Source organism: Myotis brandtii, unplaced genomic scaffold, assembly GCF_000412655.1.
Source record: "Myotis brandtii unplaced genomic scaffold, ASM41265v1 scaffold46, whole genome shotgun sequence".
NCBI classification, from domain to species: Eukaryota; Metazoa; Chordata; class Mammalia; order Chiroptera; family Vespertilionidae; genus Myotis; species Myotis brandtii.
The window spans coordinates 594,960-615,626 of NW_005367587.1; the positions used below are offsets into that span (position 1 = coordinate 594,960).

General features: G+C 36.4%; 1 protein-coding gene across 4 annotated transcripts in view; it reads right to left on the reverse strand.

Annotated features, from left to right (window-relative positions):
• The window catches only part of ZBTB20 (zinc finger and BTB domain containing 20), an 853,596-nt gene that overhangs the window by 469,015 nt on the left and 363,914 nt on the right, over positions 1 to 20,667 (reverse strand). The window contains exon 1 of one of the 4 annotated variants that reach the window (XM_014546955.1): positions 14,019 to 14,121. The exons of the other annotated variants lie outside the window; for them this stretch is intronic. The gene's annotated coding sequence lies outside the window, so the exon portion shown is untranslated. Of the gene's footprint in view, positions 1 to 14,018; positions 14,122 to 20,667 lie in introns of those variants that run through there. 4 annotated transcript variants of the gene reach the window in all.

The following is a 20,667-nucleotide window of genomic DNA, read 5'->3' on the forward strand; positions in this document are numbered from 1 at the left end:
TGCCACCCGGGAGCAGGCCTAAGCCAGCAGGTCGTTATCTCCCGAGGGGTCCCAGACTGCGAGAGGGCACAGGCCGGGCTGAGGGACCCCCCCCTTCCCCCCCCAGTACACAAATTTTTGTGCACCGGGCCTCTAGTATATTATAAATATATTTTTTTCCAAATACATTAGTAAGGAAATGTTACCCATTTATAAAGAAACAAACAAACCAACAAAAAAAACACACCAAAAGACCAGATTTAGTTTGGGTTCTGTGAATTCACAGCATACTATATTTGCTCTCAATTCCTCACTGGCTTATCAAGTAATAGTTTCAATGTGGCTTGACATTCATAATAGGTTGGTCCCTAATGGTTTAGCCCACCTGGAAACCCATACCTGATGGAAGGCTGAAAAGCAGCAGAGTATTCCAAATTCCACAGTTTTTCTAGTTCTGGCTCTGGTGTCATTTAGTTGATATCACATTTTATATCACATTCTCTCTTTGGACTTAATTTTTTTTTTTCATTTTTGGCCCAGGTAGTCAATTCTGATTTTTGGTCATTCTTTTTTACATTTCAAAGTTTTCTACAGAACTACCAGAACTATTTTGGATTATAAACCACCGCTTTATGCTTTATTGTTTTACCAGAACTACTTGCTTCTACCATGTAATGATTCTTTCTTCTTCTACACTAGTTTTTACCCTTTTTCGCATCTTTTCTACCTCTTAATCCTCTCTTCCTCCTTCTCTTTGCTCTAGTTCATCAGAAGTTATGTCCCTGAACCTTGTACTCCTACTCTATCAATCTTATTCTTTCAAAGCTCCACCCTCTCAAAGCCACAGTTTATTAATTCATAGCCCCACTTTTGGAACTACTGGAAGCCTAGAGAATTCACTGGATTGCTTTTGCTATCAACAGCATCATGCAGAAACAGAAGTAGAAATATAGAATAGGAGATCAGAGCAGGATGAGACTGAGATTTGGGCTCCTCTTCCAAATTCTCTAGTGAATACAGACGGTAACCATATGCATCTGGACACACTCTATGTCTATGTACAACGTGTAGTATTAGGCTTGCATAGCAAACAAAACAAAACAAAAAAAAAGGATTCTTGCCCCTCAGGAGTTTTACCTACTTGAAGAAATAATTCAAATACAGTAGTTCCCCTGTTATCTGCAGTGAATATGTTCCAAGACCTCCCAGTGAATGTCTGAAACCACAGATAATACTGACCCCTATATTTGTGCACTATGTGTTATCCTCTACATACTCTACATACATAAATTTTCACTTGAAGCACTTTACGGCTTCTCTTTGGTTTATCTGAATAGCCAACATCACTATTCTTGCATTTAGGGGCCATTAGCAAGTAAAATGCTCATCAAATACAAGCTTACTTGAACATAAGCACTGTGATATCACAACAGTCAATCTGATAATCAAGAGAACTAAGTGACTAACAGGTGGGGAGCATATGCAGCCTAGAGATGCTGGACAAAGGGATGATTCACATTCAGGTGAGACAGAGAGGGCTGATGAGAGATTTCATCATGCTTCAGAGAATGGTATACAATTTAAAGTGTACGATTTGTTTATTTCTGAAATTTTCCATTAAATATTTTCAGACAGCAGTTGACCACTGATAACTGAAATTGCAGAAAGACAAACAATGGATAAGGGGCAACTACTATATACCAAAATCCACAAAATAAAGCATGCCCAGAGGTAGAACTGCCCTTAGCTAATTGAGGAACTGAAAGAGAAAATAAAGCTACTTCCTTATTTCAACCAAATAAAAAATTTGAACCAAATTACTGGACTTCAGAATATGCTTCATAGTCCCCAAGCTTACAAAGAGATGATTGAATAACTTAATATTAAATTAAAACGTAAATTTCAAAACATATATTTGCATCAATTTAACAGTATGAGAAGAATGACGTGCAAAATTTAAATATATTGTATACATTTTTAAAACACATTAGAGACCAATGTGTTGTTACGTATTAAATATGTTAACTTGTTTTTATACGGTTAACTAGTTTTTATGCGGGCCTCAAATTAAGGCCCTGAGATTGGAAGGCAAGCTGTTTATAAAACAAACACAAACAACAAAAAAACTGTTACTATATGCAACTACTTAACCTATGTTTTATGATTTTCTTCACATCATATAGTACTCTATTCCTCATACAAAAATACACTGAATGCTTAAGCCAATATAATAAATTGTGAGTTTCTATTTATTTGCATATTTGCCATTATATTCTTATTAATATATGATAAATAATTTGAATTTATAAAATGAGCTTATTTTAACAAAATACTACTTATTTATGTGTAAAGTTTCTAAAAAGATTTATTTTGAAAAGAAGGTTCTGTGGTTTAAAAAAAAAACGTGAAAAATCTTTGTATGAAATGATTTGTATGAACCCTCCAACTCAAGGCAGTTTGATTCTCAATTTCTGGCTCCAGGAGACTCGGTTTCTGAATTTATCCACTTGCTGGTTCAGGCCACTGTATACAGCAGATAAACTCAATTTCATATGCTTGCTACTATTCCTTCAAGCTTAAGAAAGATTATACTTTTACACTGAGGAATAGATTATTTGCCCTAGCTGGTTTTGCTCAGTGGATAGAGCATCGGACTGCGGACTGAAGGGTCCCAGGTTCGATTCCAGTCAAAGGCATATGCCCGATTGCGGGCTCAATCCCCAGCTGGGGGCGTGCAGGAGGCAGCTGATCAATGATTCTCTCTCATCATTGATGTTTCTATCTCTCTCTCCCTCTCCCTTCCTGTTTGAAATCAATAAAAAAAATATATTTTAGATTATCATAAAATCATCAGACATCAAAAAAGGTCACCTTGTCTTAAATTTAACCAGTACATGAAATTTATCAGATATTTTTAGAAAGCCAGATTATCAGAATTTAATATATTAGTTTAAAATTTAACCAGTAATAACCAAGAAATAAGTCAATGGAAACTTCTTTAATGATCTAAGAAGCATTGCTTATATTAATTATGTAATACATGGGCATTTATTCATTTATTTTACAATTACTCAAAATATATTATATTAAAAGCTTCCAAAAGATTTTTTTACCCAAACATTAATCAGCCATCTTCTATAGTTAGGGAAAGACTGAGCCAAAAATGACTTTTCACCACTACAGAGAATGAAACTAGTAAACTTCAGGAAAATTGCATTTTCTGAAACCTGAACTCTGCTCTACTATAAAACACTTTGAACTTTTAGAACACTGAAGTATAAGTCAAGAATAAATTGAGCCCTGACCGGTTAGCTCCATTAGTTGGAGCATCCTCTGGTACACCGAAAATGTTGTGGGTTCGATTCCTGGTCAGGGCACATACTTAGGTTGAGAATTCAAGCCAAAAGAAGAAACTGACTTGAGGTGTTTCATAGTGGCTATACAGAGAAGTCAAATAAGAATTTTGTATATATGCATTTTTCAAAAGCTATCTAATGAATGGTACCAGTATCAAGGTTAAAGAGTTTCTCTTCTGGCTGCACAGTCCCACCTATGTGACCTTGGGCAAATTATTTAAACTGTTGAAGCCTCAGTTTTCATTTCTGTAAAATGGAGGAAATAAAAAGAATACCTAGCCTCATAGATTTGTAGTAAGGAAATAAATAAATAAATAAATAAATAAATAAATAAATAAATGTTGGTTAGCATGTTGCCTAGCACTTAAAAAATCTCAATAAATATTAACTTTAATTATTAAAATTGCTCAACACCTAAAAGCCAGCTGTTTCCTTCTGGTTATTTTTTCTATGACCTGATTTTACTCATAATTTACTGACTACATGTTTTTCCCTTCTGGAACAATGTTCTATTTAGATTTCTTTTTCTTTGCTTCCAGAATGATCTATGGTTGATATCTCTTCACCTCCACCACAATCATCAGACAGGATTGCTCCACTTGATTTTGGTCGTTCTGTACTTGCTTTTGTGGTCACTGCTTGTGTTATTTTCTTGTTCTTTACTCAGTGGTTTAGAAAATAAAACTTAAGGAAGAACTAAACATTATAAGGAATTTATTGAGATAAATGGTTATCAAAATTAGGCAAAAAGGGATGTTATTAAATACAGGGTGGGGAAAAAGGTTTATAGCTGCTCATATGGAAAACAATACAATAATTAATAAATAATAATACAAGAATAAATTGTTTCACCTACTTAAACCGTAACCTACTTTTGCCCCACCCTGTATAAATCACACCAAGAGAGAGCAGCTGTTGACAGCAGCTGTGAAATAGTGGGAATCAGTGAACTCCAAAGAAACAAACAAAAAAAGAAATGGAAGGCCATGAAAATTACATGATTTACATGGGAAGCCAGTCTCTGAAGATGAGAGGAGCCAGGAACGGCACCTCTGGAGGAATATTTGGACAAGACAATAACAATGAAGGGACGGTGTTCTCTGATCGAATGGGAACTACTAGTAAGAATAGAATGAGAAGTAAGAGAAGTATAACTTTTTACTGTATTTTATTTCTTTACTGCATAACCTACATTGAGGGACAATATCTTTGTGTATAAAAATATAGATGGGATGTTTAAAAAATGCATGGTGATAATGGCAATAGCAATGAGGATGACATATTTTTAAGAGCCAAAGTTAGAAATTCATTGACAAAATAAATTAAAATTATAACACCATGTTGGCAGACATTGGAACACAGTATCCTATGACACAAAAATGTTTCTTAAATAGAATTCTAGGGATTTTGTAGTTGAAAAAATATTTCATGTAGGCAACTAAAAATCGAATGGTTTATTGCAAAGATGCAAGCAGATGGGTGACTTTTTGCCTTGTGCCTGAATATGAACCTGCTTCTAAACTTCCATGAGCATTAAATTCAGTTAAAAACTAAAAAAAAGATACTGCCAAGGAAATTGAGATGGCAATATAACATCATGCCTGAGAGAATAAACTATCAAGACAGGATAAACAAAACCAACTGAAATGGAACAAGCAAACTTAATACAAGTCAAAGAAGCTTTATAGAATCTATCTATACTAATAAAAGAGTAATATGTTAGTTAGACTGGACGTCTTGCAGACATCCTTCCGGACGTCCTTCTAGACAAAGCCACAGCGGCTGCAAGGGCCAAAGGCCTGCAGCCACGGTGGCTGTGAGGGCCGGTCCAGCGCCCTGGTCCCTTTTGCAGAGGCCACGGGAGAAGGTGCCGCAGGAGAAGGCAGAAGGGAGAAGGCAGAAGGGAGAAGGCGGCACTGCGGGAGAAGGGAGAAGGGAGAAGGCCGGCACCACGCAAGAGGGGAGAAGGTGAGAAGACCAGAGCTGTGGGAGAAGGGGCCAGTTAGGCAGTTAGGGGGATCAGGCCAGTAGGGGAGAGCAGTTAGGGGCATCAGGGAGGCAGGCAGGTGAGCGGTTAGGAGCCAGTGGTTCTGGATTACGAGAGGGATCCCAAATTGAAGAGGGTGCAGGCCGGGTTGAGGCACCCCCCCACCCCATGCACGAATTTCGTGCACTGGGCCTCTAGTCTACACTAATAAAAGAGAAACATGCAAATTGGTGTCACTCCGCTATACCCACCAGCCAATCAGGATGAGTATGCAAATTAATCCAACAAAGATGGCGGTTAATTTGCATACGCAGGCGCGGAGCAAAGACTGAAGGCTCTGGCCAGAGTGAAGAGCGAAGACTGAAGACTGAAGAGGCTTCAGCAGAGAAGCCAAGCCTTGCTGCGGAGGGGAGAAACCTAGCCTTGAGGCTTGGCTTCTCCACTGCGGCCAGACCAAAGGCCTGGGTCCCGGCTGCAGGAGGAAAACTGGTGCTGGCAGCCAGGGGAAGGAAGGCCTATTGCGCGAATCTTGGTGCAACGAGCTTCTAGTATATATATAAAAGCCTAAGCGACTGGTCAACTGGTCGCTATGACGCACACTGACCACGAGGGGGCAGACCCTCAATGCACAGGATTGGGCTCCCTCCTGTCTGGATCGGGCCTGCAGGGATGGAGCAAAACCGGCTCTCTGACACACCCCAAGGGGTCCCAGATTGCGAGAGGGCACAGGCCAGGCCAAGGGACCCCACCAGTGCACAAATCCATGCACTGGGCCTCTAGTGTTAAAATAAAAATACTACTAAACAGAACCAATCTTGCTATCCATGGAAATAGCAAATAAAAATTTTTTCTCAGAATTTATGTTAATAACTCCTATGAAATTACTCTAAATGTGGGACATTTTTTCATAATTGCTTTTGTTTCCTAATAACATTTTAAGACCTTTTCTTTTTGAAACAAATGAAACTTTATCAGAAATAAAACTTTTAAAATATCCAAAATAAAAGGCTAGCCTATTAAAGAAAAGAATGGTCACCTGTCATAAATATTGTATATCTGTATTTCCATTAATGCCTTGATATCTTCCCTTCTTGGAAAGAACTCACTCTACTCTGCTAAAAACCTATATTTAGTTATAAACCAGTATTCAATGTATAATCATTTGATATCTTTATTTAGGTAAAAACAACAACAAACACATTCACTCCCATTCAATATGAACTATACTAACTTCTAAAATCATCTTAAAAAGAAAAATATCACTCTTTCTTCTAATAAAGTGTTCTTTCTTTTTCTAGTAGTGGATATTTAGAAAATAATAATATGTGAGAATATGGCCAATATGATAATTTAATGTATCACTTTATAAAGGAGCTTTTCTTTTATGCTACCCTTCTATAAATAACAATTTTGCCATGGTTAAAATATATTTTCATAAAATTTGATATAGATACACTAGATATGATAAATACATTTCTGAGTTTAAATGACAACAATGCAAATTGTATGATAAAGACTATATCATCGTCCTATTTTTATTTTCATAAGATCTCTTTTTAAGTGATATTATTTCATGTTAGGCTTTTTTTGTGCTGCTCAATATTATAATTAATAATTCATATTTTTGTCTTTCCCTTCTCACTCTGACAACTTTTATTTTTAATCGGCGGGCATGTGCCAAATTGGTTTGTTATTTATTTATAATGTAAAATGACAAGGAATTGAATATGTGGAATAAGATAGATATTTCTTTCATATGACAAAATTTTCTCAGTAATGGGGATATTTCTTGCTTACCCTTATGGACTCAAAGATTTTAGAGAGGTTAAATCAGATGGCATTAGTACCTCATATGACAATATGTGATAAATATATTAAATGGAACTGTTCATTTATGCTTTTAAAATTCATTTTAGTATTGTCAAGACAGCTGGGCACATGCATAAAAAGAGGACAAAAAAATACCAAAATGTGTAAAAGACTCTCTAAACTAATAAATTCTATAGTGCCAATTAAGTAAAAATTCTGACCGAACAGATCTATTTGCATTCTTTCCTAAATGCTAAAACATGCAAATTTAGTAGGAACAAACAGAGAAAATTTCAAAGATATTGAATTTCCATTGAAACAAATGAAAAGTTCTGTCTGCAGGGGCTTTACAGAGCATTAAATAACCCCTTCAGTGTTTCTCATAACCAAAAACTACATACCTAAAGGCTAGAGCATTGAATAGCTGTGGCAAACAATTTCAAAGTGTGTTTCCAAGGACATCAACAACCACATCGCCAGGGAAGTAGGTCAGAATGAAAAATCATAGGCCCACTCATGATCTACCAAGGAATCAGATGAGGAATATGGCTAGAATTTGCAGTTTAAATAAGCTAGTGAGGTACAATAAGTATGAGAACACCTTTAGGGCAAAATCCCTGTATCTCACAAAAGCTTGCTATAGTGAGATAAACCCTTTCAATTGATCCTTTGCATCAAACAGTAGAGAATTCAGTAGACTTGAACACATTTGATTAAGTTATGTGCTTCCTCAAAGATTCCAGTGTCTCTGATTTCTTAGAACTATGAATTTAAAAACCATAGTCTACTCTGGGAGAGATTAGCCAAAGAACATACATGCATCTATGCATAGCCCATGGACACAGACAACAATGTGGTGAAGGCTGACAGGGGTTGGGTGGAGGTGGGCAAAGGAAGGGGGTGGGGGGCATCTGCATAGTGTCAACAATAAAAAAAATTAAAAATAAAACATAATCCGCTGTCACTGCCTTAGTTAGCCAGCCTCTTCTCTCTGTCTCTACGTTTATTGTCAACTGTGCAAATCCTTGAGGCTTTGACATCATTTAATTTGTTTAACATTTGGAACAAGGAAACTTTTTTCAGCAATTTGGTTCCAATTCCCATTTAAAACTTGACCTTTGACAGACTATATTTGCATATAATATTAACCATTTCAAAATAATTTTAAGACCTTAAATATTTTGAAGATTATTAAAATGTAGGAGGCTTTATGTTGACATTGGGCCAGATGTGGAACTAATGCACAGGAAGTTCAATCCTTTAACAACGGTTAACTCATTAAGTGGTGGATGTCTGAACCAGAGCACAGGCATTCTGAGGATATACCACCCTGCCTTTCAATCGGCTCCTTGAGCAAACCTTCCCCTGCCTTTATGGACTATGCCTATGCTATGAGTTATGTATCTCTCAGATATTTCACATATACTTATGTGTACATGGTGTTTATATTTCAAAAATGGACTAGGAAAAATGAATTTTATTGTGTTAGTATAGGATTATGCAATCTAGGGTGATCTAGTTTGAAATGGCAATTTTGATTATTGATAATGATATTAATAGCAGTCTTGTGAGGTATTATTTCTGACATGGTAATAGCTACATTTTAAAAAACTTATAATTCTTAATTTTCAAAATTCATTTTAAGGTTTGGTGCTAGTGTGGATATGAGAAAGAAAATATGACTGCTGCCACACTGAATGTGTATCAAAAAATTACTAATAGCCATGACTACTACTTGGTTAGCTCTATTTCACTATTCCAATGTAACAATGAAAAGTGGTATCTAGGATCTCATTTATAATAACCGCCATATAATAAAAAAATAGAAACTATTAGCACAGATGTAATGTTAATGAATTGGTGACTTTTCAACAGAGCTCTATCGGATGAGACTATTTGAAATATGTTCCCTGCAGATTGAAAGAACACACACACACACACACACACACAATACATACACAACACATACACAAGTATACATCAAAATGTTCATAATTACATTTTTAGGGAAGTGTTTAAACACTTTTACTTGGTATTATAAAATCTTTAAAAAATGGGGGCTGATTTAGCTTTCAGCATTTTTTATTGTCCAGATAAGGACAGGGGTAGGTGAGGGAAGAGAGTATAGGTAGAGAATAAGTGTGTAAGATGTGTGTGTGTGTATGTGCATGAACTTGTGTGAACTTAACCACTCTGAATTTAATGGGGAAAAAAGCCATTATTGTGTTTATATATCTTTGTGTGAAACAAGTACTTTTCTCCTTAACTGGAGTTTACATAGGCTCTATCTTAACACCCTGTGAGAATTCCATTAAACATCAAAATGGATTTTTCCAAATAAAAAGGTCCATGATTTAGCTTTATTAACATCTGAATGAATGTTTCCATTGAGTTTTCCAGAATAGGGAACTGCGTATGGTTTAGAGAGCAATCTTTTTCATGATGATCAGTAGCAATGTTTCTCTTCTGTCAGAAGGCAAGCTACAGAAATACAAAGCATTAGATATACACCTAGATAAAAATAATATTGTAGAATCCAACTGGTATCTGAGAGGTGAGGACAAGCTGAGATAGACTCCTTGGCTTCCTTCTGTCCAAAAATTTTCTGTTTCCCTATTTCCTATGGTTACCACCATGGAACATGTTAAAATCTCAGTAGGGACTCTGTTTCAACTTTTCCTTTCAAAACACAGTGAAAAAGCTTAATGGAAAAAAAATGTCCTTCCTATCTCCATGCCAGGCACAGTGTAAGATCCACAAACTTAAAAGCCAGGCAAATGGTCTTTTATGTGCCCCAAAGCTCGGCAAGTGACCTAGTGCTACAAAAATTCCGAAATAGGCATGTGACCTGACTAATGTGTGCTGTAAGATGAGTCAAGGAAAATGGAACCATCTGTACTTTTATTGGACAGTCAAATAATTCCTCTCTGTCCATCCAAAGACATAATTTGTATACTTTAAGGGAGATACAAGAGGAGATTTTTTCCCAAAGGATCTAATTTTTAAAATTAATGATGTAAAATGATCTAAAAAGTATAACTTTGTAAACATAGCAAATGGGCTTAGAAAACCATGACTGCCTTAAGAAGTCATTACTGCTCATCTGTGCACTTAGCTTTATTTAAGACTTACCAGAGGAAGTCAGGGAAAATGAAGGGAAATAACAAACTGCAGTGATCTCCAAGTGGTTCTGATGCACCTACTCCATTAGGGTTGTAGTCTAAGGAGAAAAGGAGCTTCCGCCTCTGTGATGAAAGTGACCAATGATTGAACTCTTAGAATGGGTGATGGCAGAAAAATAGCAATCACTGAGGAGGCATGTTAGTTTCTGTAGATGTTTACACAAGCTTTGCCATTTGTTTCTTATGCCTATATGTCAACCAAACATCAACCTCCATTACCTCCTATGGGAATTTCAGTGGATTTATTTTATTTTTCAAGTTTTCAGTCTTAATGAAAAGGAGTAGGACAGAGTAGCAATAAAAAATAGTAAACTATGGTAATAAACTTTGAGTCTGTCAAAGACTGCACCTAACAAAATATGTATATTTATGAAGTGAAAGGACGTGATGGAACTGAGCAGGACACTGTGAATAAGGTGACAGACAAGGATCTATAGATAATTCTGTGACATTTGTCCTCCATCTCATATATTAAAGTGTCCTACTCACTTACGAAACCAAATGTACATTACAACAATAACAACAGCTACCATGCAATAAAATAGATCCATACGGCAAGCCAGGAACTATGTTAAACATTTAAATATATCATCTCATTGAATTCTCACAAATAGCCTACAAGGCAAGCATTATTATTGTATTTACAAATGAGAAAACTATATCTGAAAGAGATTAAATAACTTGTTCCAGGGTTCACAGTTAAGTGGAAGAGCCAAGATATGAACTCAGATATGTGTCTTGATTTCAAAATCCATGCCCTTAACCAGTAGGTTAGTAGTTCTTAACTCAAATTGCAGATTAGAATCACCTGGAAAACTTTTAAAAACTACTTATACCCAGTCCCTATCCCAAGAACAATTAATCAGAATTTCTTGTGCATGGGGCCCAGACATGGTTGTTTGTTTCAAAGCTCCCTTGGGTGACTGTCACATGCAGGCTGGACTGCCAATCACTGCACTATGCTGTCTGCCTCCCATGAAGGTCAGCAGACCTGTGCTAGGGTAAGACAGCACTGAAACCAAGTGTCCTCAATCTCTTTAAAATGGCTTTTCTGTTGCCCCGCCAGGTACTCTTTGCCACATTTGATTGTTATGACTTTCTGTAGAAGTAACATAAATGTGGGAAATTTTTACAAAGCATTGTCACAGCAGAATAGGTTACAATTCCACCAAAGAGAACCTGCTTATATCTATTTACAGGCTATAATGAATGAACACAAGGAAGACTCAAATTTATTACACTCATTCCCAAAAGGGAAGTAAAGACTGACCTTAAAAGCCCTTCATACCACAGCTAATCACTAACATTTGGAATGGCCTGCCGCTCTCCTTTCACAAATCCAATAAGAGCAGCAACCAGATCCCAGGGGGAAAGACCCAATTCCCACTCCTTTACAATGCTATTTTACTCAGGATCTCAAGGCAAGCGAAAGTCATTAAAATCATAAAAGCAGTGGAAGTAAAGAAAAAAATGTGGGTAGTATAAAGACCACAAGATTTTATATGAGATGTCCTAGGTTTTCTTCTGCACTCTGCCACTCTGCCATGACTGAGGCCCCCTAAGCCTTTGTTTCCTCTTCTGTACTGAAGACACAGCTCTCTGATTGTAGTGCAGTGATTTTAAAAGTGTCCTACCCACCAGCATTAACTAGAAACTTGTTAGAAATGCAAATTACCAATCTCTCCTAGACTCAAAATCAGAAACTCTGGGGTCTGTCCCAGCAATGTGTTGTAACAAGCCCAAGAGGTGACTCACCATCTCCAGATGGTTCTGATGCACCTACTTCATTAGGGTTGTTGTCTAAGGATAAAAGGAGCCTGTGCATAAAATTGTTAGCTTTTACTACTATCTGCTTAAGTCAAAATCTAAAATTCTTAAAATAATGTTTTAGCCCACATTAGTGAGATTAATAACCTCATTTCTGAATTTTACTTTGACTGTGTAGATGAGGCACAAGTCAACCAGAGGTTATGCAATTAGCTTGGAGTCAAAGAGAAAGCAAGGAGTAAAGCTGAGAAGGAAACCCCAGAGTGAACTTGATTTTAATTCAATCAAACTGTTAAGGTACCAACCACGCACTTTCATCTATAATCACAATGAACCTTTTTATAAACAAGTCTCTATCTTCTTAGCTAAAAAATAAAACTGTAACTTTTTGGATTTTAAAATAAATTGACTTGTATAATTCTGGGCTACCAGCAGCTCAAGAAGCAATAAAAAATTACAAGTGTTCTACAGTGAATAGGTACAATCGCTCAGACCTCTCAATACGTGAAGTGCAGACAGTATTCCCCTTGCTCACCTCACATTTCTGATTTTGCAATGGTGGAAACCATAACAAATAGGTGTGTAGACACTGTGCTTCAAGTATATATATATTTCTGTAATATTATTATTTAGATACTATAAAATATAAGCTGGATTTTAGGAGATGCTTTGGGATTTTTCTCCCCAACCTCCTGTCAGCAGCACTCGATCTTTTTACTGTAATTTATCTGATATAGCTGCTTGATATTTTTACATGCAAGGGTGCAGAAAAACAAAGAGCGAGGGAATGGGTTGCTAATGAAATTCTCTGATGTAAAAGCACTTTGGAATGATCAGGTGGTAAATAATAATAAGAGGAAATAACATAAAGTGCCTGGATGCCACTGCAATAGTCACTATTAAATGCAGAAGAGATCAGGCATGAATAGAATTTTCATTTTATGCAGCCACTGTGTGTGTATATAGAATATACAGTTGCTAATTTTTCAATGATACTGGTAAACTATTGTTTGCAATCTTTTCTTGCTATCTTATCACTTTAAAAGGCATCATATAGAAACACCCAATTGTCCCAGTAAAATGGAGAATGTATGCAAAATGGCTAGAGAAAAGAGCCTTTTTGTACACAGGAAAAAAAAAGAGCTCAAATAACAGGAGAGAATGAAGAGAAAATACTGACACTATTAGAGCGACTAAGGAGACATACATAAAGGTGAACTTTGAAAAACATCAGAAACAAATAACTCAATGTGTGGCAGAGGAACTACAATGAAGATATACTAATACACTCTATGGTCATACACCCAAACTACAGATTGCATTTTCTCTTTCCTAGGCTATTTTTATAGTGGTGGTGGTTTTTAAATGGAACTAGAGAGAAAGGAGGGAGAAGTATAATTTTTTGTTTGTTGTTACTATTGCTGTTTACTTTATCTATAACACTAACAGCAACTCCATACCTGAGTTTTCCAACAATTTCAGAACCGCATTCGCCTTCAATTTTCTTGTTTGATGCTAAGAGCTGGGAAGGTTCTTTTAGTCATAGGGGAAGCGTCTGATTAGGATTCTAAGAAAGCAGAGCTCTTAGAAAAATACCACTATCCAAACTATACAATCAGACAAAATTCTCTCCCTTCCTTTGTCCTCTCCCTTTGTGAAATAAAAGGTTGGTTTTAGGACCTTTTCTGTCCATGGTCATTAAAAAGCAGGATTGGACTTGCACATACAGCTATATTTCAGAATATCTCAAATTCTAACTTAGAAGAAGACACACACTTTCTCAGAGAAACTCAGAGAAAACAACTCTGCATATTCACAAAATTCACTTATTTCTAGAAGAGGAAAATGGAGAGATCACTGTCAACATAAGATAGTAATAATAATATTAGTAATACCAATACTTTGGATTCTAGAGCATGAGTTATCCCAAAGATTCACCTGTAATAAGGGAGACTCCAGAACAAGGAGGTCATTAAGGCTATATTTCTATCTTCAGGATTCAGCCAAAATCAGACTCTCCGGAAAGCTGTAAATGCTCTCAGAACAGATTTTAGCAATGAGATTGAAATGAACATTGGGACCATGGCATAAAAGCATCTCCCTGTCCCTTGTTCTACAAGTTAACTATTAAACCATATGTTGTTCATCCTGGTTTGGTTTACTCAATTCTAGAAACAAGGACGCACTGATCAGATTGCCCTGGGCATTGAAAACCTAGTGAAGCCTTTGCTAAGACAGTGTTCTTCCCCCAACTTCACCCAGAGGGCTTCCATTATCAGACTATCAACTCTGTTACTGGTGAAGGATGGAAAATATCTTCTTTTGAAGAACACATTCTTTCTTTCCCTGGATTTTCTGGTTTTGGTACACTCAACATTTTAAGTGCCTAATCTCCTCCCCCAACCCCTCAATTCCCTTCTTCTACTCTAGTTTATTCTTTTAATTATTTACAGACTTGCTTCTCTGGACACTTTGTTCTAGTAGAAGTTAGCTGGTTTTTTTCAACACCTTTTGGTGGAATGCAATAATAGTTACATAGAGAAGGAATTGGTCTTAAAGGTATTTTTAGGTTGCATCTGTGACAGATAGAGATCTTTTCCTTTTATTGATTTTTCCTGTGTACCGTCCACTCAACAGCTTGAAATGGCTACAACAGTGTTTGAAAAATTGGTTGTTAGTAGCTGTTCAAACCATTTTTCAAAGCAGTTCTTGCAAGCTCCATTTCACTCTCCGTTTTAAGGAGGGTTTTGTTAGGGCTGGTTTCATTTTCTTTGTGGAGTCATGCTGTCAGAGAAACACAGTCTAGAACATTGTTTTTAAATATGGTATGATTGGGATAATAACCATATTGAATCTGTATTCAAAATTTATTAGATTGAGCCATGTGCAGCTAAGAAGAAAAAGAGGTCATAAGTCTTCAATGCTTCATAAACATGAACACTAAGGAATGCAAATGTTAAAATTCACCAAGCACAACATGATATTGCACTGTTGGAAAGATATTTTCTCATGTCCAAGATTCACAGTGCAGGGGGAAGGTGAGTGTTTATATGCGGGATTTTCCTCCATACTTTTGCTAATGAGCATCTGTAAATATGCCTTAATATCTACATAATTTACATTTATAAAAATGATACACTATAAAGGTTACAAACAGCATGATAGCAAGTCCATTTTTTAATAGAACGAAGAATAGCAAACTTTGATAATCTTCTAGAACTCTTAATTTTTACTTACTAGTATATTTCCAGGACCCAATTACTTAGAATAAAAGTTGAAGAAATTTGAGATTAAGAGAAAGGGTGAAAATAGCTAATGGTATTCATGTTTTTAGAAAATGATATATTTGTTTAAAAAATAGGATTTTGGGCCAAGTTCTACAGTGATTTTTTGATAAATGCACAATAAAACTTCCTGAATCTTCAAAAAGTGAAAGAGTGAAACATCAACCCCATTTTAAATTTAGAGTAGTAAATTTCAGTGAAGATACATATCAAAATTGGCAATGGCCAGACTTTGAGAGAAAGAAATTGAACATTCATTGTGACCAGAAGGACGGTAAGCATGAGGAATGCAGCCCAGGAAAAGCACTCATTATGTGTAAGCCAAAACCCAACATCATACAGTAAAGTTTTCGTAATTTTTTAGGAGAATATTTGAAGAAATATGGTTTCATAAGGCTTTTGTTGTAATTTCTTTTCTTTTTTAAAAGAATTCTAGGGAAATTTCAGGAGCTCCTCTTAGAGCAGGGGTGGGCAAACTTTTTGACTCGAGGGCCACAATGGGTTCTTAAACTGGACTGGAGGGCCGGAACAAAAGCATGGATGGAGTGTTTGTGTGAACTAATATAAATTCAAAGTAAACATCATTACATAAAAGGGTACGGTCTTTTTTTTTTTAGTTTTATTCATTTCAAACCGGCTGTATCCGGCCCGCGGGCAGTAATTTGCCCACGGCTGTCTTAGAGGTTCTGAACCAACTTAAGTGGTTGTGACAAAGTGACATAGCCAACCCCCAGTAGGCCCCAAATGCTTGCTCAAAGCAAGAGTTTGGGGGCTTGGAATGCAGACTAGGAAACTCAATGGTCCAACTACACAAGGGCAGATTGGCAAACCAGGCCTGAGGACTACCCTAGAAAATAAACATTCTGATCTGAAGGTTACTCCTACCACTGCTTTACTGTCTGTGAAAATTGTGGCTAAATTATATATCTCTACTTTTGATGAGCTTGAGAAAGACAATGTGTTTTGTGTTGTTTTTTCTGGTGTGTAGTTTTCAAACTGTAAACAGTAAGTGCTATATAAAAGGAAAGTGGCATTAATGTCTCATAAGAGAAACATAAAAATTAAAAATATTTTTTGTTTGCTTTATAAAAGTATTGAATACTACCACTAGTACTAAGTCAGAAATTTGGTGGGGAAAATGTCTCCAGAATACATTTGCTGTAAATAATCAGCGAGTTTTAATTTTAGAGAACAAGACCAGGACACGTCACAGGAGGCTTTTGATGTGAAATCAGAAACCCTTGGTCTGTGAACCCCCCATTCTAAGATCCAGTTTATCCTGAATTAGGAATAAGCTGTACAGAAAGTTGCCTATCTTGTGTGCTTCACCCTTCTTAAGATCTAATGAATCCATAGCCTTGGGTTCCTATTTCTATAAAAATAACAGTAAAACCTCATCACTTTGTTTTCTTTGATGAAATTGGCTATGCCTCTAATTAAATTATATTACAAACTTCTTTCCCACTACCAATAATGTAAATAAAGAACCAAGCACAGGCATGTAGTAATGAAGAAAGGATGAGTTTTAGCCTTAGAACCTTATGATTGTATCCTATTTCCACCCCTAATAAGTCATTTAACCTTTCTAGGTCAAAGTTTTCTCATCCATTAAGTGAAGATAATGGTGCCTATCTCAAAGGATTGTTTGAAAACTTAAATGAAAAATGGTTGGTGCAGAGAGGTCTCTCCATAAATGGCAGCCAAAGCACTGCCTGCAGTGAAATTCAGATAAAACACATTTAGCCAGGACAGATGCACTGGGAGGTAGGTCTGTTATCTATGCTACAAAATCCATTAAGTCAAAATAATTTGGTCATTTAAACAATACCCTTTAGAAAAATTTTAATGACATTTCCCTAAACACAAGCTAGCTTAGGTTATATGGAATTCCTGTATTTAAAAAGGAGCTTAGCCCTAGCTGATTTGGCTCAGTGGATAGAGCATCAGCCCCTGAAGGATCCCAGGTTAAATTCTGGTCAAGAGCACATGCCTGGGTTGTGGTCTTGATCCTTCCTGAGGGGCATGCAGAAGGCAGCTAATCAATGATTCTCTCTCATCATTAATGTTTCTCCCTCCCCCCCTCTTCGAAATCAATAAAAATATAAATAAATACATAAATAAATAAATAAATAAATAAATAAATAAATAAATAAAGGAGCTTCATGCCCTGGCCAGTGTTGCTCAGTCATTGTAGTGTAGTGCTGGCCCAGCATCGAAGGCTAAAGGTTTGATTCTCAGTCAAGGCACACACCTGGAATGCAGGGTGCATGCTGGAGGCAACCAATCAATGTGTCTCTCTCACATGGATGTTTCTCTCTCTCTTAATCTCCCCCCCCTCCCTTCCTTCCTCCCTTCCACTCTCTCTAAAAGCCAATGGAAAAAATATCCTTGGGTGAGGATTAATAAAAAAAAATAAAAAAATAAAAATAAAGGAGCTCCATTCAGTTCGTAAAATAGTGTATCTAGTCTTGTTCCCCAAATCCAGGATGATAAAGGCCTTCCACCACAAAGGATGAGTGACATTTAGAAAACCATATTTTCAAAAACTGGAATAGCATATAGGTTATTAAGATGACAGGAAGTCCCCAACTCAAAGCATATGGAAAAGAAATGTGTCCTATGGAAATATCCTGCAGATGAAGGAGACTGGAATGACTTTTTAAACACTGGATAGAAATGGAGGAGTAGAGAACAGTATCAAGCCCTAAAAGACTGCAGATTAAAAAGTGATCAAAACCAACTCTGGGTGAGAGGTAAAGAACGATTTCAGAATACTTATCTGTGGGAAGAAGAGCAGTGAGAGCCAAATTCTTAGGGTTGGAGAGTATTTAGAAATTAAACCCTTAAGTGGTATGATCCAAGGTAGGGCCAGCTTCAGAAAATACAAATATTGATGGGTTAAATCAGGACTGAGGAAAATACAAAGCCAAATATGGGCAGCTTTAAGGGAATAAAATAGGCAGCTTGGGACTCAACTGTCATCACAATTCATTTGTGTTTCACATCCCACTGTTTGTGACATTAACAGAATTTCGAATTTAGCAATGAACTATTTTTGTATTGTGAATCTCTGGAGCCATTTTCCATATGTAGCTACCACTGCAACTAGAAATAATAGCCTTTTTGATCTTTAAAAAACTTCCAATTAATACTATTGAAATTTGGGGTCACTTTTTATACCTTTTGAAGTGGAGTACTACCCCTATTCTTTATTTGAACAAAATCCAAGTTATTTTAGAAATAAGTCCTTTGGTAACGTCTGCTTTTACTGTCATTTTTCAAAATAAAGTTAGTTTTAGACTTCTATTTGCATATAACTAGAATAACTAAAGCCAATCTTTTTGTAAATGCATTTAAATAGGACAAATTTAGACAGGGTTCCCATTTTGTGTCAAACAAGCAATGCAATTTTAAGTATTAGTACTTATACACTGAGTGGCCAGATTATTATGACCACCTGACATTTGTAGGCAAATTAGCTATAATTTCGCGCTGAAGTTGCTAGAGGGCCAGATCATTACAAACGTCTGAATAGCACAACATACCTAAGTATCGTTGCTGATCAAGTTCATCCTATCATGTTGATGGTATATATCCCAATGGAGATGGCTCCTTTCAACAAGACAGTGTGCCTTGCCACGGTGCTCGTATTGTGCAGGAGTGTTTCAAGAACATGAGGGAGACTTTACCTTGCTTAGGTGGCCCCCACAATCACCAGATCTCAATCCAATTGAGCATTTGTGGGACGAAGTTAAAAGAGCCATCAGGCAGCTGGTTCCACAACCATCAAATCTCACAGAACTGGACAGTGCTATTCATCAGGCATAGTGTCAGATTCCTCGCATCACCTTTCAACATCTCGTGGAGTCAATGCCAAAAAGAATCGCTGCAGTATTGAAGGCAAAAGGTGGCCCAACGAAGTATTGATGGGGTGGTTATAATAATCTGGCGGGTCATAATAATCTGGCCACTCAGTGTATATTAATATACATGAGTCATATATATTATATATACTATATATAATGAGCTTGAGTTCATTGTTAACAGGGCTTTTATGTATTATCATCATTATTGCTGTTGTTAGTGAATATCACTTACTGAGTACCTATTATGCTTAAAAACTCTTCTACGCACTATGCACACATACCATTCAATGCAGCCATCATTGCTCCATTTTCCATCGAGGACTTAGTCAAGAGAGATAGCATGCCTGTGGTCATATAGTAATTTGTTCATATAGAGGTGACAACAAATGGCTGTGAAACTAGAGAGTCTACATTATTTTCACTATCTACCTCTGTCTTTCATATTGACACAAGCCTACAGTTTTAAAAGCTAACATAATGTGTTGTCAAGTTCCACACAATTGCTTTTTTCCTAATACGTACACTGTTATTCCACTGAATCAACATTCTCTTCAAATTGTTTACTCTTGTACAGAATATCTACACTGATGTTTACATGCCTTTTCTTACAAAATTTAATTCAGAACTAAATGATGCTTTAAGCACCTACTATGCGGTACCTATTGGGCTAGATATCTTTGCTCACGATCATACTAAAATACAGAACTTGACAATGTAGAATCCTCTTCTTGAAGATGCTCTTTAGGTAAAATTGGCTTTCTAATCCTTTTTAGTCACTGATTTGTATAAAGAAATATAACACTATGTGAAAAGAATTAGGAATTTGGATTTAAAAATTCCTTTCAATAAAATAAACCTAGCTGGTAACAAATTGTTGAAACAAAATCTGTAACATGAAGGACATTTATGGCAGATGTAAACATCATTTCTACCTAGAAACAGAAAATTAGTCTGCATAATGTCATTTATCTCCTGAGCTAAATTATATTATAATTTTCATCTATAAACCCAAATTCTTAATGTGTACTGCAAAGATGATATCTCTGACCCACCCTCAGTAGGAAATGTGTTTTGAGTTATTTGTCGGTAGTGATAATGGAGTGGCACTGAACAAAATATATTTTCAGCAAGTTTCCTTGGTAATAAAAATACCTATAATAGTAATAATAATAATAATCAGCATCACAATAATGACAGTATTTATTAAATACTTTCTTATGTGCCAAGTACTGTGATTAGCACTTTATATACATTATCTTATTCGTTTCTCAAAATATCTCATGAGGTATGTACTATAAGTAATCCAATTTAACAGAGAAGGGTACTGAGACACAGAGAAGTCAGAAAACTTGCCCAAGATCACACACATACAGGAGCAGATCCAATGAGTTTGCCTCTCATGCCTACATGAGGTGGGGATTCTAGCAGGCTCTCTAA